The following is a 23,801-nucleotide window of genomic DNA, read 5'->3' as shown; positions in this document are numbered from 1 at the left end:
AGAATGTAGGATGCCTGCAGTGTGAGATTATACTGTGAAGCTATATCCCAAGCTAACACGACTTGTCTGCAAAGGAAGTATGGCCTGGTTCCCTCTTAGTTACTGATGTACCACTTTGGTACTAGGAACATCCTTGAATAAAAGCACTTCCCCACCTGAAAAGGATGAACTCTTTCTATCTATCCTTGGAACAGCATGTGATGAAGAACCAGTGGAAACAAAACAGTCTTTTCTGGAAGATGAAGAATGACCCCTGGAAAGGAGGAATTTCCTTCCACTGCCAACTGAAACCTTGAAGAATGGATTTTTAGAACCCAGTTGTCTGAAACTATCTGTTGCCAGAAAGAAAAATTAAGATTTAGACTTTCTCGAAGAAAAAAGGGGCCTGGGTAGGTGGGGTTCACAAAGTCCTTGAACAGTCATTTCGACTTGCTGGACTGTCCTTGGTTTTGGGAGGTTCAAGACTTTTTGAACCCCTTTGCCATTTCTTCTTAAACATCCGTTACCTGTATTTTGTTGAGAATATCCGTTCTTTTGTTGTTTTTTTTTTTTTTTGCCAAAATTGGATGAGGAGATAGAAAATCCCTTGGAAAATATGGAAAAGGAGGGCTGAAAAATCTAGAGAGTCCCTGAATCAGTACAGGGGTCAAACATTAAATCTCATTTTTATCATTATCTGAGAGATTCTAAGAATGCAGCTCCTCAAAACAGTACCAGTGAACATAGCCCTGGAAGACTTACTGACAGTCATACGCACACTGCAAACAATGCATATTGACCTGTGCAACAGAAGAAACTAAATTTATTTAAAGCCAATTTTTCCTCACAAGTAGAAAAAGATAAAACATCCCTCACACTTCGCAATTTGTCATAGGTTCATAGGTTTATACTAGGCTATCTGCCCTAAGGCATTTATAAGCCTAGCCCAAATTGTTGTGGCTTACGCCACCCCTTATATGAAAAAATACTGTGCCCATTAGTTTGTTGTGCCTCTGTCCAGCAGTGACACAGAGATGATTCCCGGGTAAACCTACGATCTCCCATCCACAGGTCTAGATTTCTCTTGAACAGAGTCAGCGAGGTGCTCTGCCTCACATGGACCGGAATTTTATTCCACAGCATAGGGAGTCTCCGAGTGATAAATCTATCCCTACAGCACGTCCTATTTATATCCGTGCTAAGGTTTAAGTCGCTTGCTCTAGTGGTTTTGGTGGATTTGGATTTTTTGAGGTGGAGCATGTCCATTAATTCCGGGTTGGACATGGCCTTGTATGTCAGGCACATGTCACCTCTGAGCAGACGGTATGCGACTGAATAGAGCTGGAGTTTCTTCAATCTGGCAGCATATGACAGATTTTGGAGTCCCTTTATCCTTTTGGTGAGGAACTTTTGGGGTCTCTCCAATTGCTGCAGATGTCGGGTGAGATACATCCCGAATGGGGCATTGTACCTGATCATTGGTCTGATAAGTGAAGAGTACAGGGGAACAATGACCTCACTAGATCTGGATGTGAATCCCTTCATGATCAGGTGGGCAATGTAGAAGGTCTTTCTAACCACTTTAGCAACGTGAGTGTCAAAAGAAAGGCCACTGTCAACCTGGGTCCCAAGGTCCCTGATAACCTCTTCTGTGCTTAGTGGATTGCCACCTATATGGTAGCTTGGGGTTACCTTGTTTTTCCCGAAGGGTATGACTATACATTTTTTGGCGTTTAACTTCAGGCCATGGCTCTGGCACCAGCTATCTGTTTCCGTGAGTCCCTTCTGAAGGATATCCGTGTCCGATGCACTTTCCACTATGGCGCCCAGTTTGCAGTCGCCTGCAAACTTTGTCAGCCAAAGTCCTCCCATGTTGGTCTGTACTTCTGAGAATAGATGCCAAACAATAGGGGCCAAGGACCGAGCCCTGTGGGACACCACTTGTGACCGGCTTGGAGTCTGACACAGCGCCAGCAACTCTAACCCTGTGGGTTCTGTCCTTAAGCCAGTTTGCAACCCATCTTGTGACATATGGGTTTACATTTAAGCTGGTAAGTTTTTCTACAATACCGAGTGGGGTATTGTGTCGAAAGCCTTTGCAAGGTCAAGGTAGGCTGTATGGACTGCCTTTCCCTCATCAATGGCCTTGGTGACTGTTTCAAGAAGTCAACCAAGTTCAAAAGGCATGATCTTCCCTTGACAAAGCCAAACTGGGTCGGGTCCAATGTCTGCAAGTCCCCTATATCTTTGTTTATGAGCTCCATTATGATCCTCTCCATAGCTTTGCAGACTAGACTTGTTAAGCTTATGGGCGGTAATTACCAGGGTCCGTGGCGCTGCCTTTGTGGAGTGGGACCACAGTTGCCGTCGCCACTCCTTGGGCACGTATCCTGTGGTAAGGCTGAGATTAAACAGCTGCCTTATGCGGGTTTAATTCCTCATTTAGCTCGTGTAGCACACAGCCGGGGACACCATCCGTCCCATTGATGCTGTGTTTTAGCTTTAGAGAGCAGCTTTCACCTGCGCATTTGAGATGTCCGGGAGGCTACACTCGGCTGGGATAGTTATCTCTCCTTTGGGGGTGAAGTTTGCACTGAACCTGTCTGCCAGTATGTTGGCAATGTCTGTGGGTTCAGTGATTTTGTATCATTTTGGACTAATTCTGAGCATATCTGGGAGTTTCCACCCAGGTTCCTAACATAGCTGAAAAAGGCCTTATGATTGTCCTTTGAATCCATGGCAATTTTCTCTCAAAATTGGCCTTAGTTGATTTTATGAGTGCTCGTATTTTTTACTAATAATGATCAGGGTGACTTCCCTTTTATGGATTTTGTTCTATCATGTAATAGCTTTCTCCTCTTATTGTAAAGTTTGTTAATGGCTGGGGTCCACCAGACTGGACGTTTGCCCTTTGTGGAAAGAGTCTTGGTTTTATTTGGGATTGCCTGATCCATGCAGTCCTGGAGGTGTTCATAGAAGGCATTTGTAAGGGCTTCCGCAGCTTGGGTTGTGGTTTCCTCTGGCTCAGGGGCCTTGAAGGATACCACACCAGTCTTGAGTAGTGTGAAGTTTGCTTTAGAAGTTCTTCACTATGGTCTTTTTGTTTGGGGTGGGGGCGGATGTGGATTTCCAGTGAGATTAGTTTATGATCAGATCTCACCAATGAGGGATATACTTCCGGTGTGGAGCATTTTGTCCCCATGTTTGTGACAATGAGATCTAGTATATTTTCTCCTCTCGTGGGAACAGTGACTAGCTGTTCCATGGCATTTGAATTTATGAACTCCAGGAACCGTTGGGCTAGAAAATTAGGGCTTGAGTAATGTTCCCAGTCTATATTCGGGTAGTTGAAGTCACCCAATATGATGGTGTTTGGAGATACATTTATACCCTCCAGTGTCTTCAGGAAGGCTGTGTGGGGTTCCTGAGTTTGAGAGGGTGGCCTGTAGCATGCTACAATTTGTAGAGCAGTTTTGCCTATGGTAACATAGGATCCCGACAATTCAAAATTCTGAAAATCCAAGTTCCAGAAGTATACACATTCTCCCATATCTAGCAATGATTTTTCCATCCTTATCAGACAGAGTAGGGCTGGAATTAACCAAGTGCTTAGCAGTGGTGGGATCAACTAAAACTATAGCCACTGGGTCTCAAGTTTGTGAATAGTATATAAAATTACAAAAAAAAAAGACTGTGGACATTTATACATACCATCTGCCTTTTTAGAGGCAGCTGGCCAACTATTAGTAAAATTGCAGGCAGTAACACACACAGACATAATCTTCTAAAGCAGATCAGGATGGGAGGAATGGTTGTAGGTTCTGGAAAACCCCTTTATAACAATCCATAGCATTTTCTCATGGAATGAGAAACATCAGGGTTCTCCCACTGAAAACACTGACAGATTCTAGCAATAGTCTTCGCGAAAGAGAAACCTCCACAGGGAGAATCAGAAACCGAGATCTCTTCAGAGTCTAAATAAGAAATCAGAGGAAAAAAGTCTGCATCAGTCGCAGCATCTTCCTGCTCAGATCCAGGATCATGAGTCTCTTCAAGAAAAGTGGAATCCCCCTTTCTTTTACCAGAAACTACTTTAGAAGAAGGATCAAAGGCTTGAATTAAACCCGAGACAGACCCATTAAACTACACCTATCCAAAAGAAATTTGAAGAGGTGTAGATACACGCTTGGTTTTTGGTTTCTGTTTGACAGGAAACCTGGGGCCAACTGTTTTACTAATGGCAGCAGCAGCTTCCCTAGGAATGGGCACAACATTCTGACACAGCAGAGAAACCTGCCCTGTTCCCTTTTCTGGGACCGACAAGAGTGGCTCTCCCTTACCAGTGAGGGGACCCCAACAGCCAGACATTACATGGCCAATCCCCTGTCCATAGTGGAAGTAGCTGTTACACCAGAGGAATCCAATATAAAAGAGGAGTGGTCTGAAGTATAATAAATGGCCATAGCAAAGTCATCCACCCGCATATGAGGTAAATTACTAGCCTACTGGGCTGGCAAAGGCTGTTAGCTTATTTTTTTTCTTCTTGGGGCTGTTAGAAAGACCAACCATAGACCGGTAGTCTGTTCCATGGTCAAGCTGAAAATGGTGCCTTTTTCCTGGTAAGACCAGCAGCAATTGCTAGTGAATACTACCAGTCCACAAAAGTTACTTTTTGACAAAAACACACAGTAAAAAGCACTTTTAAAACACTATGCAGCCCCACAAAATTAAAATAAGCACAATTGTTCAAAAAAAATATTTTCAGTTACGTTATACCACATTTAGACTGACAGAAAAACAACTGCTTTTTAAAAAAAATATCACAGTTTCAAGACAATCCATTAAAACACAACACTCTAGCTTTAAAATAACTTTACCGAAAAGAAAAATACTAAAACATCAGAACATTAAGGAAATGGAACAAGTGTTTTCCTCTAAAGGGAACTTATCTGCCCAGCAAAGTAAAGTAGAAGCTAACCATCAATCCTCAAATGCCTCAGAGGAGTGCTCTCTTTGGTGGCAGTAAAGATCTCAAAGGTTTCATGCCCAATCTTGTCTTTTAGACAGCTCAGCTCGAGCTGCCTGACAGTTTGGGTATGTAGAAGGTGTCCTGAAACTCTGGATGCTTACTCTTGGCAGGAATTAACCCATATAGTAATGGATACTGCTGCAGTGATCAATATGATGCACACTTCTACAATGCTATACTAACATTTTTATTTCTTTTAAAAGAAGTTAATTCGTCTTTTTGACAAAGAACTCCTTTGGACTGTTGATTATTATTCTGATAAGACCTTGAATATACTTTTTGTAAATGTAGGACTAAAATTGTCTCTGGATTTTATGCTATTGTTTTATGAAATTTTATGACAGACTTTTTCCTCCATGAAAACTTGGGAATTGAATTTGAACAAACAGCAGCAATTATTCTGAGGATTTTTTTGTTTGTTTTTTTTTTTTACTTGTGATAAGATGAATCGGTTGTTGATGTCAAGATATCTCAGATTTGACATCATAGAAGAAGATTACTACGTTATTGACCGGGAGGTCATTTTAAGCCTAGCCATTTCATCCCAATGCAATACCATGAAAATGCTAGTCAATACCAAAGACTGCATTTAGGGATGACTGCCATGTCCAGAAGGGTTGCGGGTGCTATCCCCTGTTAAGAATTTATGGTGCCCCATTCACTCATCCAGGTTCCTCTTGAATAGTGTCATACAGGTGCTTTGTTTCACATGAATTGGTAGCCTGTTCTAAAGATGCGGCAGTGGCTGGGAGATAAATCTGCCCCTCCAGCATGTCCTATTTAAGTCTCAGGCCATATTCAGGTCCCTGGAATGGGTAGCCCTAGTCCCATTTGATTTACTGATATCCAAGCAAGTTCATTAGGTTTGTGTCTTGGATTGTTCTGTAGGTCAGGCATACGTCTCCCTTAAGAAGTCTATATGACACAGAATACAGGGACTTTAGTCAGCCTGTGTTAGGCACTTGCTGGAGCCCTTGATCTTCTTTGTTAGAAACCTTTGAGGTCTCTCCAGTTTCTGCAGGTGCTGTGTATGGTTCATACCGAATGGGACGTTATACTCAATTATGGGCCAAATTAGTGCAGAGTATAGAGAGGTTATAACCTCTTTTATTCTCAAGGCAATGCCTTTACTAATCCAGTGTGCTCCCTAGAAGGCATTCCTTACTACAATAGACACATGGTGGTTGAAGTTAAGATTGCAGTCAACTTGTGTTCCCAGGTTCCTTACCACTTTATGGGTACTTAGGGTATTGTTGTTGATGGACATTTTGTTTCTAAAACTGTTACACCAGTGCTTAAAAAAGTTAAATAAATTTCATGATTATGCTATTATAGAGATTTGTGCTTTAAATTGGTTTCAATTAAACAAGTTAAGTATAATTTGGCAAGAAATTAATGGAGTGCCTTACAAAAGATTGTTAATGAAAGAACAGTGGTGATCAAACCTTTTGACAAAGTATACTTTTTTGCACTTGTTCTGTTTCAGTGATAGTTAACAAAAAGTACAGTTGTGTACACTTAACCATAAATGTGGATGTTCGAGTGTATTCACTGTTGCAGCCATCACATTTGGGTTATCCCTGCCAGGGTAGCCCTTGACCGGCCCGAATACCAGGACTGACGTCAGGTCATCCATAGTATAAAGTAAGGCAGCCGATGCCATTACATCAGTTTTTCTTGCCCTAACCTGTCAGGAGCCCACAAGTAGGAGGCAGGTTCTGTTGGGAGAACCCTACCAGTAGAAAGTAAATACCAATATGTCCCTTGTAAGGAAAGAAAAGGAAAAAAGGGGGATGGAGGGACGGAAATAAGGACTGCAACAGTGAATACACTTGAAAATCTACATTTATGGTAAGTGTACACAACTGTACTATGTTCTTCGTGTTTCATGGTTGCAGTCATCACATTTGGGTTGATTCCCAAAGCTGAGGAAATGGGTGGAGGCATTCAAGGAAACTAGGGGCTGGCTAGGATGCCCTGCAAGACTGCAGAGGCAAACCCTACCCTGGACTTGGAGAAGAGAGGAAGGTGGTAATGTTTGGTAAAAGTGTGAACAGATGTCCAAGTGGCAGCCTCCAGGATGTCCCTGGTGGGGACTCCTCTGAGGAATGCTGTAGAGGTGGAGCTGCTCTGGTGGAGTGAGTCCTGTCACCCTTGGGGGGAGGCTTTCTATGTTGTTTGTAGCAGAAATGGATGCAGTATGCTATCCATTTGGAAATGGTTTGTTTGGAGAGGTTTTTGCCTTCTGCCCCTGTAGCAAAGCTAACCAGCAATAGATCAGACTTTCTGAAGAATTTAGTCCTGTCTAGATAGAATATGAGCTGTCTGTGCACATCTAGAGAGTGCAGGATCCTTTCCCCCTTGTTCTGCGGATTAGGAAAAAAGGTGGGCAAATTAATGGATTGGTTGAGAGCCACACTGGACACCACCTTGGGCATGAAGGATGGGTTAGTCCTGAGGGATACCGTCGGCATGGAAGATGATGAAGGGTTCCACAGCCATGAGTGCTTGCAGCTCGGAGACTCTTCTGGCTAAAGTGATGGCCAGAAGGAAAACTGTCTTCCAGGAGATAAATTTTAGCTCTGCAGAAGAAGCTGGTTCAAAGGGGGGGGTGGGGTGGCAGGGTGAGCTTTTCCAACACAAAGTTAAGGTCCCAAGCTGGGGCTGGTGCTCTTCTGCGTAGCCTCAAGTTGCGAGCCCCTCTTAGGAACTGCTTGATCAAAGGGTGTGAAAAAAAGGGGCTGCTCAGTGGGAAAATTAGCAGAGATAGCAGAGGCATGAATTTTTAATAGAGGAAAAAGAGAGGCCACTGTGTAGCAGGTCAGCTAAGTAATCCAGGATGAGAGGGAGGGAGGGCTGTGCCATATTGGCTTCCTTAGCCTGAATCCAGGTGCAGAACCTTTTCTATTTCTCAGCACAAGACTTTCTAGTGCTAGGGAGTCTGGCCTCACGTATAACATCTAGAACCGGTTTACTGAGGTTGGCAGACTGATCGGGGGTTAGGGAATAAGCCAAGCTGCCAGATTTAGTGTCTGCAATTGGGGATGCATGAATTCCCCTTCCCTCTGGGTCAGGAGGGTTGGAATCCGAGGAAGATGCCATGGTAGCAGTGAGGACAGGCTGCGCAGCAAGGGGTACCAGTGCTGGTGAGGCCAGTCTGGAGCTATAAGAATTGTCCTTGGTTTTTCCTCCTTTAATTTTGAGCAGTACTCTGGGGATGGGAGGTAGTGGAGGAAAGGCATAGACCAATAGATTGACCCAGGGGAAGGACAGGACATCTACTTTCCAAGCCATGCAGTGATGCTCCCTGGTGCAGAATTTGTTGAGATAATGGTTGGTGTGGGAGGCAAAGAGGTAGCCCTTCGGGATGCCCCATTTCTGAGTTATTAGGGTGAAGGTTCTTCTGTTGAGCTGCCACTCGTGTGAGTACAGAAGATTTCTGCTTAATTGGTCTGCCAGGGAGTTGAGAGAACCTGGTAGGAATTGTGCCAATAGGAAGAGCTGCATGGCAGAGGCTGTGTGCCAAAATGGCCAGTCTGCATAGTGGGTAGGAGTGAGTCCCTCCCTGCTTGTTGATATACCACATCACAGTAGTGTTGTCTGTTTTGATCAGGAGAGCCCCTGGGGAGAGAAAGGGCTTGAAAGCTATCAAGGCGTGCTGGACAGCCATCATCTCCTTTTGGTTGATGTGCAGAGGGATTTGCTGTGGGCTCCATTGGCCCTCTATGCACCTGCTGTCCAGGTGTGCACCCCAGGCATAGTCCGATATATCAGTGGTGAGGGTCTGGGCGGTGGTGGTGGTGAGAAAGGTAGTCCCTTGTTCTGGGAGCATGATGTTGCCCACCAAAGAAAATCTTTTCTGAGGCAAGGAATTATAGGTATAAAAGTCTCCAGGTCTTGAGAGAGTGTTGACACCAAAGGCTTTTTACGTACCACTGAAGTTTCCTCATATGCAGTCTGGCATATGGAATGAGTAGTATGCAAGATGCCATGAACCCCAGAGCTTGCAGGATCTTCCTTGCACATAGCTGGGGTCTGGTGGCTAGTTGAGAGAAGTAGGCTGTCAGGAAAATTTGCTTTTCTGGTGTAAGGAATGTCATCTGGGATGCTGTGTCTAGGCTTGCTCCCAGGAATATAATCCTTTGGGTGGGCACCTATTTGGATTTCTTTTTGTTGATTGTGTACCCTAGGGAGGTTAGTAGGGACCTTACAAAGGCCAGGTGCTTGAGCAGCTTTTCCTGGCTGTCTGCCTGAATTAGGCAGTCATCTAAATATGGGTAAATCTGGATATTCCTTTGTCTGCAAAAAGCAATGGTCGGAGCCATACATTTTGTGAAAACTCTGGGAGCAGACAAGCCAAAGGGAAGCACAGAGAACTGAAAGTGCTGAGATCCTGCCTTGAAACGGAGATATTTCCTGCAGGATTCCCCTGATAGGAATGTGGAGGTAGGCCTCTTTTAGATCTAGGGTGGCTAGCCAAGCATCCTTGGAGAGCATGGGTAGCAGCTGCTGGAGGGTGAGCATTTTGAATTTTGGGATCACCAGGAAGGTGTTTAGAATGGATAGATCGAGGATGGAGCACCAGGTGCACTCTTTTCTGGGTACCAGAAAAAGTCTGAAGTAGAAACCTTGGCTTTTCTGTTCTGCAGGAACATGCTCTATTGCACTTATAGAGAGCAGGGAAAGGACGTGTTTTTGTGCCTCTGTCCACTGGTTTAGAGGTAGATCTAGGAAGCCTTTTGGGGTTGGAAGGGTGTGGAAAGAAAATTCCCTGGGACACTATTTGAGAACCCAGCGGTTGTTGGGAATGGTGGCCCAGGTGGTTGTGTGAAAGGAGAGTTTTCCTCCTAGGGGTAAGTGAAGGTGGGCAGAGGGAGGGGGTGGGGGAGGTGAGTCATTGTGAGTTGTTACCATAAGAAGGTGGCTTAGAACTCCCTGGTTTTGAAGTGGAGGTAGTCCACTGCTTAGATCTCTGCATTCCCTGTGGCTGCTGTCTGGGGGGTCTGGTTCCCCGGGGTCTGGGCTGAAATGGCTTAGTGGGAGCAGGAAAGGACCAGTGCTTGGTGGGACAATGTCTGCTGAACCTGGGTGGCTGGAACTGTAAGAAATCCGTTTGCATAGACTTTGCTTTTTATTCCATCTTTTTAAGACCTCTTCTGCCTTAGTGCCAAATAAGTTGTCTTTGTGCAAGGGGGCATCTAACAATTTAGATTTGACATGGTCTGGCAAGGGCTGTTCCTTAAGCCATGCATGCCTTCTAATGACAGATCTGGTGACTGCTGCCCTGCAAGAAGTATCTAGGGCATCAAAACCACAGTGCAAGGTGTATTTAGTTACTTGACTTGCAGAATGCATTAACTCTTGTAACTCTTTAGATTCTGCACAAGCAGGAAAGGAAGATATTTTTTGATTGAGGAGTTCCATGGTATGCTGCTATTTCAGCACATGGAACTGACAATTTAGTGCCCTGATAGCAAGAGTAGCTGAGGTGTATACTTTTTTACCCCATCTGTCTAGTGCTCGAAATCCCTATCTGAGGGGGTGGGATTCTTAACAGAGGTTGCTTTAATCCCTTTAGGCCCTTGAGAAATTACCTCAGGGTCAGCAGTAGGATTTTTAAAAAGAAATTTGTGTGAGTCAGGGACTCTGTAGTACCTGTCTGGTTTTCTAGGTGCAGGACGGAGGGTGTCAGCAGTCAAGCTGGATTCCAGGAAACCATCCTCCACAACATCCGGGACTGGGGGGATGGCCAAGGGTCTGTGCTGTGGAAGATCTAAGAATTCCCTGAATATCTTTTTAGACTGAGGGTAGTCCTGACTCTCCCATTGGAAATACTCCCTTAAGGTATGAAGGGTTTCCCCAAAGGAAAGATTCTCTAGGGGAGAAGCTGAAGGGATGGAATCCTCTGCATCAGAATCCTCATAAGTAGAGAGGGGTTGCATGTTTTCATATTCAGATGCATCAGAGTCATCTGACTCTTGTTCAGACAAAACTACAGGGGACAGATCTCTTTTCCTTTTGGAGGGGGTAGCTTGGCTTCCCCAGATCAGCATGATAAGGTCTTCTGCCATTTTAAGCATTTGAGACTGAGGCAAGGAAGCAAGTGCCTGAGATTGTGTCATCGGTTTCTTGGGTCTGGTTCATACCCTGGGCCTATGAAACTCTGTCATTTTCAAAAGAACAGTAGTCACGAAAGAAGATGTCAGTTTGTGTCGAGAATCGATAGTGCGAAGGACTTCCTCGGAAGCCGGTGCCTGCTCAGCGGCTCTGGACCCATCCAATGTAGAGATGACCGCAGGATCCTTAGGTGAAGAAGAGTTTTGTGGCATACCAGACTCCGAAATGGTCTCGGTAGGGGCTCGCAAATCCACAGAAGGGGACATCAGAGGCTGCGAAAGCACCTCACTGAGGACCGGAGAAATGACGACTAGCTTAAGGGGAGCATCATCAGTAGTTTTGGACCTGTGCGGTCTGTCTCTGTCTTTATCTTTACATTTTTTCAGAAGATCTGCTGTTGGATGGCTTACCGAAGCCATATTGGAGTTAGAGGACTGTAACCGAAAATATCTAGCTAGAATAAGGACCCAACGATTGATAGCTCTGGCACTGAACAAAGCACAGAAGTGACAGCGGGGGATGTCGTGGTCTGGGCCTAAACAAGTGACATAGTAAGAATGAAAGTCTCAGTGTGGTATTTGCTTTCCACAGGCAAGACAATTGTTAACTTTTTCTGACATTGGTTAGCGCAAGAAAAAAGGATCTCCAATGGGGTACTTGGCTTTAGAAGACTTCAGCTTCAGTTCGGTAGAAGAAACTCAGGTAGCGGCCGACTGGCACTCGTGCAAACTGCTTCTGCTTCAGGCTCCATGGCAAGAAAGACGGATGTAATGGCATCGGCTGCCTTAGTTTATACTACCTACAACCTGACATCAGTTCTGAAGTGACAGCAACCGATGCAGAAATACTAAGCCTCTGGTATTCGGGCCGACCAGGGCTACCCTGGTAGGGATAACCCAAATGTGATGACTGCAACAGTGAAACACAAAGAACATCTGTACTGCATTTATTACATTTCTTTAATTGAATATTGATTAAATATTGGTGGTCTCTCTCTCTCTCTCTCTCTCTGCAGTTTGCTGCTTCTACCCTCCTGCCCAAGTGTTGTTGTATTTGCCTGCCCCTACTGTAAATTTGTCTTTGGACACTCCTCCCAGCCCCATCTCATTTGCTCACTCAAGTGAGTGTAGTGAGATCATTTGGGAAGGAATAGTCACCCCTTTGCTTCTTTGATTTCAGACACTCTTACCAGTCTCACCTCATTAGCTCCATCTGTGTACAGAGAGAGCATTAGGGAAGCCCAACACCCTTAATTTCTTAATCTTGAATTATCTTCCGTTTCCTCCTGCTCCAGTTAAATTGCTTACATTTTATTCAGCTCCTCTCACTGTAGCTGTGTTCTACCTACTTTATTACCTTATTTTGTTTTGCTGTGTGCTCTTAAGTGTTCAAGTGCTCTTAATTCTGCTGCACTTATTACTGCTTGCTAGTAGCCTGATTAAATTTACTTCTAAGCATCTTCGTTTTGGTTTTAGCGCTTGTGCTTCAGGCCAGTTATTTTACATTTTAGAAGGTTTTTGTGGACTACATTCTCATGGACAAACCCTTACCAAAACACTCTCTCCATAAGTTCACCAAGTATTCACAAACCTGTCTGGACAATTCCTATCAGTTTCTCCTGCCAGCCCAGTCAACATGGGCATACTGAGACAGAGTAGCAACTGCTTCATGTTCACTGACGGCCCTCTTCTCCTAGCACATAATTCATCTATTTGCAAGAAATGCATCTACATCAGTAACCTGGAATCCATGCTCTCTCGTGCCACAGTCAGTACTCCTGACAAGGAGGAGATTGCCAGTAGAAACCACACTACACACATCACATAGTCAAGCACAACACACACACCTATGCAGAGGTCCTCATTAAAAACTTACATAAACAACAGAGACCTCCAAAACACACTCACAAACATTCCACACACAACACCAAACACATCATACACAGCAGACAACACACCAACTCACAAACACATCCCATAAGGCTTGACAAGGAGAAGGTCACGCCAGTTGTCTGTCAGGTGCCAGAATCTGCCACATCATGCACACACTCAAGTCTTTCCACAACAGGAACAAGTATGACTCTGTCATTGTCCATGTTGGTGTGAATGACTTGACATATACCTCCCTGGACTATATGAAGAGAGACAAGATTGAGATCTCAGAGTGTGTGTCTCAGGCAGGTATGAGCCTAGCCCTAAGTAGCATTCTACCTTCACCAAGAATGATACCACAATACCAACAAAAAACAATTGACTTCAACAACTGGCTTAACTTCTGGTGTCCTTCCAAGGAGATCCAGTATCTCTCTGCCTGAGAAGACATGGTTGACAGGCCTCAGTGCTTTGCCAGAGATGGTCTCCACCTGTCACCCCTGGGATTCCAGATCCTGGACATGGCTCTTGCCTCCTCCATTGTGCCTTTTTTAGGCTATGTTCCAAAGACAAATCTTCCAACATAATAGATCTGTCAAAAAGCAAACTGAAGGTCATGCTGCTTAACGCTAGGAGTCTTAACCTGAAAATGCACTCACTGGAGACTCTCCTTGCACTGGAAGATGCAGATGTCAGTGCGGTCATGGAAACCTGGTTCAGGGCTGTGGAGAGCACCCCTGCCTCACCAGGCTATACCTCAGGCTATATATTCAAACCCCAAAATGAAATCGGGAAGACTAAGTGTGGTGGAGTCTCTATCTTCATTAAGGACTGGCACACCTCCAGACTGGTTTGCCAGCATGATGCACTGGAATTATTCCACGTGCAACTGACAGCTGGCAAGACACCCATCCAAGTTATAGCCAGCTATAAATCCCCCCTCCATGACTCAGGACACCCACTCCTCCTGCCTGGACCTACTTGACTCCATCAAGCTAACCCCTAACACCCTGATCCTTGGTGACTTCAATTACCCCACCACAGACTGGGTGAACTATTCCTGCACTAAATGCACTCACCCAATGATTCCTTGATCTCATCAGTTCTAATGCACAAGACCAGTTCGTCTTATCGCCCACAAGGTGAGATAACATTCTGGACTTGTTTATCACCAACATCGGTGACCACTGCATCACTCCCATAATATGTCCTTCCCTAGTGAGATCAGATCAATGGTCTGTCTCATTCAAAGTTTCTATCCCACGCAACCCCCCCCCCCCGCCCCAGCCATAACTAGGCTAAAAAACTTCCCAAAAGCTGACTACAACCTCCTAAGAGAGAGTATCAGTAGCTTCACACCACAACCACCCCTCCCCTCACAAGATGAAGCAACTATGTTGAACAGTACACCAGTGCAGTATACAAACACCTGCACAACTGCATGGACTCAGCCATACCCAACAGAACTAAAATCTGCTCCTCAAGAAACACAAACCTGTCTAGTGGATATCCTCTAGCAACAGACTTTACAACAAAAGGAAGAAACTGTTGTCCAAGGGTAAAAAGGAACACATTTCAAATTAGAAAAACTCTCTCCTCAACCTCAACAAGCAAATTAGATCACTAGTGAAAACCTCCAAAGCCAATTATGAATTGAAACTAGCCTCCGAAACAAAGGGGAAACCACAAAGCCTTCTTCAGTTACATCAGGAACCTCCATGGCAAAGCCCAGGTCTGTTCCGAGCTAGTACTTTAGAGTACCACTTACACTGATCCTGTTGACTTAGCCAACCTGCTAGCAGATATCTCTCCCAAAGGGGCATTCGACATCCCCGACACTTGTCCCACACCTCACATCTTCATAGATCAAGTGTTAAAGGCCACATTCAAGGCAAAGAACATAGCTTCCAGGAGACCCAATAATATCCCAGGCTATATTCTGCACCATCTCTAGCAAGAACTAGCTTCACCATTGAGCACCCTATTCAACCACAGCCTAAGCTCAAGCTTCATTCCAGCAGAGTAGCGAACTGTGATCGTCACCCCCTTGCACAAAGGTGGTGCCACTGCTGACCCTGGAAACTATCACCGCATTAGCTTGACAAGTCTGATCTGTAAAGCCATGCAGCGTATTATTATGGATCTCATAAATAAGAACATAGGCAATCTCCAAGCATTTGACCCCACCCAGTTTGGATTCATCAAGGGCAGCTCTTACCTGTTGAACCTGGTGGACTTCTTTGAGACTGTCACTAAGGCCCTGGATGAGGGAAAGTCAGTACATACAGCTTACCTTGACTTGGCCAAGGCCTTTGGCACAATCCCCCACTTGAGCATCATCAAAAAGCTAGCACAGCTTGGCGTAAATCCCCGTCTCATCAGGTGAATGGCCAAATGGCTCACCGATAGGACCCACAAGGTCAAAACAGGTGGCTCCACCTCCAACAGCAGACCTTGTGCCATTTCCCAGGGATCTGTCCTGGAATCCCTTTTGTTTGGCATCTACTTCTCAGAGGTTCAGGTAAAGACAAAAGGCCTGTTGCTGGCCAACATTGTGGATGACTGTAAGTTGGGTGCTGTCATTGACTCCCCAAATGATTTTAACATATTGCAAGAGGGTCTCACAGCAACAAATGACTGGTGCCAAAGTCATGGCCTTAAGTTAAATGCAAAAAAAATGTATTATATCGTTGATCAAAAATACGTCCCCTACTGATTACCACATCAATGGCAACCCCCTAAGCACACAACCTGTGGTGAGAGACCTGGGTATTCAGGTTGACACCAATCTCACATTCGACCATCACGTAGCAGCAGCAGTCAGAAAAGCGTTTTACTTGATTCATCTCATAAGAAAAGGGATTACATCCAGAAAAAAGGAGGTTATTACCACTGTTTACTACTCCCTCACTAGGCCAACAATTGAGTATAATGCCCGTTTGGTATGTACCTCTCCAAACACCTGCACCAACTGGAAAGGCCACAGAAATAGGTCACAAAGAGAATCCATGGCATCCAACATGTGTCCTATCCACGGAAAAAGAAACAAATAAAATACAACTACTAAATAAATAAAAACAAAAGGTCATGACTAGGAAAAACTGTTTAATTGAAATAGTAAGCACTTTCATTCATACACATTCAATGAACTTCTTCAGACATATTTAATCAAACACACCTCCTGGTTATAAACCTTCAGATGTATTTATTACAGCTTATACCCTGGCCTCTAACTTACTAAAGAGAGGTTTAGTAAAAAAACTGATGTGTCCTGATGGAGGATACCAATGTTAGAGATAAAATGAATTGCCCCCCTAGAGTAGTGTACAGGAAGGGAGCTAGTTTGAAAACCATTTTGGAAAGGGAACAGAGGTGTTTTAATAGTAACCCAGGGAAGTACAAATGTGAATCCTGTTCCTACTGTGGCCTTACTGATATCCGGCATGATTATAGGGTTAGGAATAGGAAATTTGTCACACCAAATAAGTATGATTGTAACACCAGAGGAGTGGTATATTTAGCGAAATTTCAAAGGTGTGACAGTTTCTACATCAGTAAGACTGAACGAAGGGAGGAGTGGTATATTTAGCGAAATTTCAAAGGTGTGACAGTTTCTACATCAGTAAGACTGAACGAAGGGTGAGAGAACGTATTTACGAGCATATCTACACTATAAAGAAGGGGAAGGAGACTAGTGCTTTAAAGCTATGTCCCTTTTGGTAGTAATGTTTTATTAATTGTGTCTAAACTGCAAATAATAAAAGAGGGTGCTGTATTGCTGTGTTTGAGTTTGGGAAGATATTATTTTTGCTTATGTCTTTTAGATTTAAATATTTAATTTTGAACAAGGGCCGTCTTAGTTCCCTGACATTAGACCGGTCATGTGACTCCTGAAGCTTTATAACCAGGGGGTGTGTTTGATTAAATATGGCTGAAGAAGTTCATTACCTGTCCTATGCAGACAGGCTCAAATCACTGTCACTCTACTCAGTATCATACAGATTGCTCAGAGGTGATGTTCATAGGTTCATAGGTTCATACTAGGCTATCTGCCCGAGGGCATTTACAAGCCTAGCCCATCGTTTTGTGGCTTACGCCACCCCTTTAGTATGGGGAACTATACCCATTATTTTGCTGTGCCTCTGTCGAGCAGTGACACTGAGGTAATCCCTGGGGTATATCTGCGATCTCCCATCCATTGGTCAAGATTTCTCTTGAACAAGGCCAGCGAGGTGCTCTGCCTCACATGTACCGGGATTTTGTTCCACAGCATAGGGAGTCTTTGGGTGATGAATCTATCCCTCCAGCACGTCCTATTAATAGCCGTGTCAAGGTTTAAGTCTCCGCCCTTGTGGCTCTGATGGATCTAGATTTTTGAGGTGAAGCATATTCATCAAATCTGGGTTTGACATGGCCTTGTATGTTAGGCAAAGGTCACCTCTGAGCAAGCGTGGACTGAATAGAGCTGGAGTTCTTTCAGTCGGGCAGCATAGGACAGATTTTGAGACCCTTTATCCTTTTGGTGAGGAACTTTTGTGGCCTCTCCAGCTGCTGCAAGTGTCGGGTCAGATACATTCGAATGGGGCATTGTACTCAATCATTGGTCTGATGAGTGATGAGTAAAGGGAGACTATGACCTCCCTTGATCTAGATGAGAATCCCTTCATGATAAGGTGGGCAATGTAGAAGGTCTTCCTAACTACTTTACCTACATGGGTGTCGAATGACAGACTACTATCAACCTGGGTCCCCAGGTCCCTGATAACTTCTTCTGTGCTCAGTGGATTGCCACCTATTTGGTAGCTAGGGGTAACCTTGTTTTTCCCGAAGGGTATGAGTATGCATTTTGGCATTTAACTTTAGGCCGTGGCTCTGGCACCAGTTATCCGTTTCTGTGAGACCCTTCTGAAGGATATCTGTGTCAGATGTGTTTTCTACTATGGCCCAGTTTGCAGTCATCTGCAAACTTTGTCAGCCATAACCCTCCTGTGTTTGCTTGTACTTGGAAAAGTAGATGCCAAACAAGAGTGGGCCCAGGACTGAGCCCTGTGGGACACCACTTGTGACAGGCTTTGAGTCTGACATGGCGCCAGCAGCTCTGACCCTGTGGGTTCTGTCACTCAGCCAGTTTGCAACCCATCTTGTGATGTATGGGTTGACATTTAAGCTGATGAGTTTTTCAATGATACCCGAATGGGGTATTGTATCGAAGGCCTTAGCCAGATCGAGGTAGGCTGTATGGACTGCCTTTCCCTCATCAATGGCTTTGGTGACTGTTTCAAAAAGTCAACCAAGTTTAAAAGGCATGATCTGCCTTTGACAAAGCCAAACTGGGTTGGATCCAAAGTCTGCAAATTCCCTATGTCTTTATTTATGAGGTCCATTATGATCCTCTCCATGGCTTTGCAGATAAGGCTTGTCAAGCTAATGGGCCGGTAATTTCCAGGGTCGGTGGAGGCACCGCCTTTGTGAAGTGGTACCACAGTTGCAGCCACTCCCTGGGTACGTATCCAGAGGTAAGACTTTGATTAAACAGCTGTCCTAGCTGTGGGTTTAATTCCTCATTGAGTTCATGGAGCACACAGCCGGGGACACCATCAGGTCCCATGGATGCTGTGTTTTTGCTTTGGAGAGAGCAGTTCTCACTTGGGCGCTGGAGATGTTTGGGGGCTGCAATCGTTTGGTATAGATATCTCTCCTTTTGGGGGAGGGAGAAGTTTGCACTGAACCTGTCAGCCAGTATGTTGGCAATGTCTGTAGGATCAGTAATCTTCACATCATTTTGAACTAGCTCTGAGCATATCTGGGAGTTTCCTCCCAGGTTTCTAACATAGCTAAAGAAGGCCTTATGATTGTCTTTTGAGTCTTTAGCTATTTTTCTCTCGAAATTTGCTTTGGATGATTTTATGAGAGCTCTTAGTTTTTACTTATAGTGATCAAGGGTGTCTTACCTTTTAAGGATTTTGCTCTATCTTGTAGTAGCTTCCTCCTTTTGTTGTAGAGTTTGTTTATGGCTGGGGTCCACCAGACTGGACGCTTGCCTTTGGTACAAAGAGTCTTTGTTTTGCTTGGGATTGCCTTATCCATGCAGTCCTGCAGGTGCTGGTAGAAGGCATTTGTAAGTGATTCAGCGGCTTGAGTACTGTTTTCCGCCCGGCTCGGGGCCTTAAAGGAGACCACACTAGTCTTTAGAAGTGTGAAGTCGGCTTTTGAGAAGTTCTTTACTGTGGTCTTTTTATTTCAGGTGGGGTGGGATGAGGACCTCCAGCGAGATTAGTTTGTGGTCTGATCTCACCAGTGAGGGGTACACCTCCGGTGTTGAACATTGTGCTCCCATGTTCGTGATGATGAGATCAAGTATGTTATCTCCTCTTGTGGGGATGGTGACTAGTTGTTCCATGGCATTTGAGTTTATGAATTCCAGGAACTTTTGGGCTAGGGTGTTTGGGCTTGAGTAGTGTTCCCAGTCTATATTAGGGTAATTGAAGTCACCTAGTATGATGGTGTTTGGTGATACATTTATCCTCTAGTGTTTTCAGGAAGGCCATGTGAGGCTCCTGAGTTTGTGAGGGTGACCTGTAACATGCTACAATTTGCAGAGCAGTCTTGCCTATGGTTAATTGCACCTGGATGGTCTCAGATGCATCGTGCGTTGCCACCAGTCTTGAGGTGTGGGTGTCCTTGATGAATATGGATACCCTCCTTTCTTGGTATTGTCCAGATTTTGGGGCCGGAACGCATGATATGAGGTAAAACCTGATAGCTGGGGTGCTCTCAGGAGCCTTGAACCAGGTTTCTGTCACAGCACAGACATCGATGTTCTCCATACTGAGAAGGGCCTCGAGTGCGTGCATTTTGAGATTTAGACTTCTGGCATTGAGCAGCATTACCCTTAGTTTTTTCCTTTTTGTGTTCTAGGGTGGTAGGTTTAGAATTTGAGCCTTGCCTAAAAAGGCACTATGGGGTGGCAAGAGCCTTTGCCAATATCCGAATCCCAGGGTGACAGGTGCAAGCCGTCCCTTGAGCAGCGTGGCTTGTCCAGCATGTCATCCCAGGCAGACAGACACTGGATCCCCTTTGAATGACACCAGTGTTTAAGCCAATTGTTAAAGCTGATCATCTTATCTCTGTATTGTGGCATCATTCTTGGTGAAGGTAGGATACTGCTCAAGGTCAGGGTCATACCTGTCTGGGCTACATAATCAGAGAGCTCCTCAATGTCTCTTTTCATGTAGTCCAAGGAGGTGCGTCTCAGGTCGTTTACACCAGCGTGGACAATGACTGAATCATATTTGTACCTGCTGTTGAGAGACCTGAGTGCTTGCGTTATGTGGCGGATTCTAGCGCCCGACAGGCAGCTTACTGTGACCTTCTCCTTACTCAGTCTGGTGGCGGGACGTCAGTGTGTCTGACTATGGAGTCACCAATGACTAGTGTGTCTGGCATTGTGTTTGGCCTTAAGGGCTGTGACTGTTTGACACTCTGACTGTGAGGTCTATGTGTTGCAGGTGTTGTGTTCTGAGGTGGTGGTTGTTTGGGTGTCTGCTTTGGTGGCCTCTGCTGTTTTGGTAGATTTTGATCAGAGCCTCAGTATGTCTTTGTGTGTTTATGTGTATGATTTGAGGTTGTAATGGTAATATGTGAGACTGGGTCTATAGTGTGTGTGGTAACCTTCTCCTCCTGACTGGTCTTGCCAGTCCTATGTTGAGAGAGCTCAGCCTCCAGTTTGGCCGTATAGTTGCATCTCGCATGTATTTGTGTTTTGTGGGAGGAGGAGAGGGTTGTCTGTGTACATGAGGCAATTGTAACATTGCCTCAATATTCCCAGGTTCACCAGCTGAGCAGGAGAGGACACTAGCAACTGATCCTCGACATGCTAGAAGGAATAGACAAAAAACTTTAAAAAGATTCCGGGGGACGTGGGTGACCGAGAAATGGGGGGTTGCCTTTTTGGGGTACTATCTATGACAAGAGTGCCGTATCAAGGTAATAAGTACTGTAGGAGCAAGTGCTACGTTTAACAGATAGAGAATAGTCTACTTGGAGTCAAGTAGAGATGATCTTTTTAATTATAGGATACGCTGATTAGATCAGTAGTATAGTTCGAGGAAGGTAGTTTTAAGGGAAAATTTGAAGAGTGGACTTTAGGTAGCCCGAATAGTTTAAACCTGCTTAACCGCTAAAGCGTGCTTTATAGCAGGGGGCTGGAAAAGACAGGAAATGACCCAAATTGGCCAACAAACCACAAGTCACTGCCCTAAACCACTCCTCTGAGGACAAATGAAGGAGTTATGGAAATGACCCCTAGTGGCCAATAAAACTACAGTTTCAAGTCAGTAACCACCTCTCCGGGGGGCAGGGAAGCTGCTCAATGTTAGTCACTGCCACTGATAAACACAGAGACCCTCCTTCAGCCCAAGCAAAAATGGCCTCACAGAAACTTTCAAACAGTTCAGGAACAGCAAGCCTGTAACTGAACTTTTAACTCTCAGAAAAGTGGGAAAAAGCAAGATTTTTTTTTGTTTTGTTTTTACAGAGATAGCAGAGGTTCACAAGTAATATCAAGTTATAACAGTGCAGTAAATGACCCCACACAAGAGTGCTAGGTCAAGGACAGAAAATATGCAAGTTTTAAGAAAAAACGATTTAAAATTAAGTGCAAACAGGAAATTCAGCAAACAGCTTTTGGTTGTGCTCTAAATACAGCTACTAATACAGAAATCAAGTTTAACAAGCCAGAAAATGCTCAAGCTAGGCAGCTATGCAGAAAAACTTAGCAAATAAACAGAGAAAAATACTTAAAATCTCAAAAGTGGCTCCTTCTTCTCTCAGCGTTTTTCCTCTTGGAGGGTGCTTCACCAACAGCCAACAAGCCTGAAAAGACGCTCAAACCACGAGGCAACTAGGTTTTAAGAGGAAGATGAAGGAGTTATGGAAATGACCCTAGTGGCCAATAAAACTACAGTTTCAAGTCAGTAACCACCTCTCCGGGGCAGGGAAGCTGCTCAATGTTAGTCACTGCCACTGATAAACACAGAGACCCTCCTTCAGCCCAAGCAAAAATGGCCTCACAGAAACTTTCAAACAGTTCAGGAACAGCAAGCCTGTAACTGAACTTTTTTAACTCTCAGAAAAGTGGGAAAAAAGCAAGATTTTTTTGTTTTTGTTTTTTACAGAGATAGCAGAGGTTCACAAGTAATATCAAGTTATAGCAGTGCAGTAAATGACCCCACACAAGAGTGCTAGGTCAAGGACAGAAAATATGCAAGTTTTAAGAAAAAAACGATTTAAAATGTGTCTCACCTACAAGGCAATATCGGACCCTGCCCTACTAGACATGCTCCATATCTGTAAGTCTAACTCCTCGTGCATTACCCACTCAAAAGGCCTAATTCTAATATGCGACATCAACAAAACCTGCTGGAGAGACATGTTTGCCTCCCAGAGGCTGCCCCGTCTCTGGAATAGACTTCCCATACATGTCAAACAGACTATTTCGCTGACCCTCTTCAAGCTCAACTTGATGAGTGGATGGGAAGCCACAAATTTGACCCAGGGGTTCCACCTGTGTCCCTCATTGACAAGGGCGACAGATGCCGATTGAGTATTTTTCTTGGGGATAAACTCTTGCCTAATCTTGTAAGGGCCCCAGGGCCATTGGCCTAGTAACCTCCTGTGATTCTATGAGCAATATGTGTTATAATAATTTGTCTGACAATTCAACTAAGAAGAAAGCAGATCAGATGAATATCTGATTGCACAAGTGTTGATAGGTTATCTCAATAACAATTTAGAAATAGTTTGATACTTGAAAGGACTAGAATGCCATGTTTTTCTGGTTTACCTAAAACACAAAGATAGTTTCCCTCCTCCACATAGACCAAGAAGTGGCTCTGGAACTTTTGTTGGAACACTTTGTAGTTGTGTATGGTTTATGGTCACACTTATGTGATGTTTCTTTGCTGACTGATAAAGTTTTAACTACTGTTTGGCATGACAAAAAAAAATTTACAATTGGTGTAACTAGTTTGCACTCTAATGTTAATTATAGGGATGGGCTTGAAGGCATTTTTCAATTTTTAGAGGATTTTCTCTGGACTTTTGTTATGTTGGAATTAAACAAAATTTTGCTTTAGACATAATTGTTTAAACAAACTGTTATGAAAAAGTGAGGATACAACCCGAGTGCCTCCATTGCTCTGTTATGGCATTCGGTTGATGGATATGAGAAAAAAAATCATGGGTGTATACACTTTTCTAAGTATGTGGTTAGCTTTGTTTGTTTTACTAATGAGATTGCTAGGGGAGACTCCCATGGTAATGCTGTTTTTGAAAGTATTACTGGCATTCAGAATAATAAGTTTGTTTTACTTTTTTTTTTACTGTATATGCTTTTATGTGTTATTTTGTACAGAAAAATAAGAAGTTATTTAGAAAGCCTTTTCAGTTTTAATGCATTTTAGATGGCACAAGTTTTCATTCTATGCATACACCCACACACATATAAACTTCCTTTTGCAGAACATTGTAGAGCCAGTTGGTTGTGTATACAATAGTCAGATTTTCTGAAAGAAAAGGAAATATTACTTCTATGCTTTTATCTACAGATCGTACTTCTAAGAATGTGATAGAAGATTACTGGAAAGTTTGCAGAATAGCCCGTTAACTATATTGATAAAATATTGTGGTCCTACACAGATCGCCTTACAGTTCTGCATCTGCACTGTCTCCTACAGGTTACTGAGAGGCTATCTATGCTTAGCCTATAAGGCATCCTCAGAGTCATCTCTGATTGATCTGCAAGA

The 23,801-nt window shown here is 44.1% G+C and overlaps 1 protein-coding gene across 1 annotated transcript in view; it reads right to left on the bottom strand.

The window, feature by feature from the left end:
- CLUAP1 (clusterin associated protein 1) overlaps nt 1-23,801 on the bottom strand; it is a 960,319-nt gene that overhangs the window by 925,031 nt on the left and 11,487 nt on the right. The gene's annotated exons all lie outside the window — the stretch shown is intronic.

Source organism: Protopterus annectens, chromosome 12.part0 (assembly GCF_019279795.1).
Source record: "Protopterus annectens isolate FY-2018-M chromosome 12.part0, PAN1.0, whole genome shotgun sequence".
Lineage (NCBI taxonomy): Eukaryota > Metazoa > Chordata > Ceratodontiformes > Protopteridae > Protopterus > Protopterus annectens.
The sequence above is the reverse complement of the archived record's forward strand: the minus strand, read 5'-3'. Positions and strand labels throughout refer to the sequence as shown.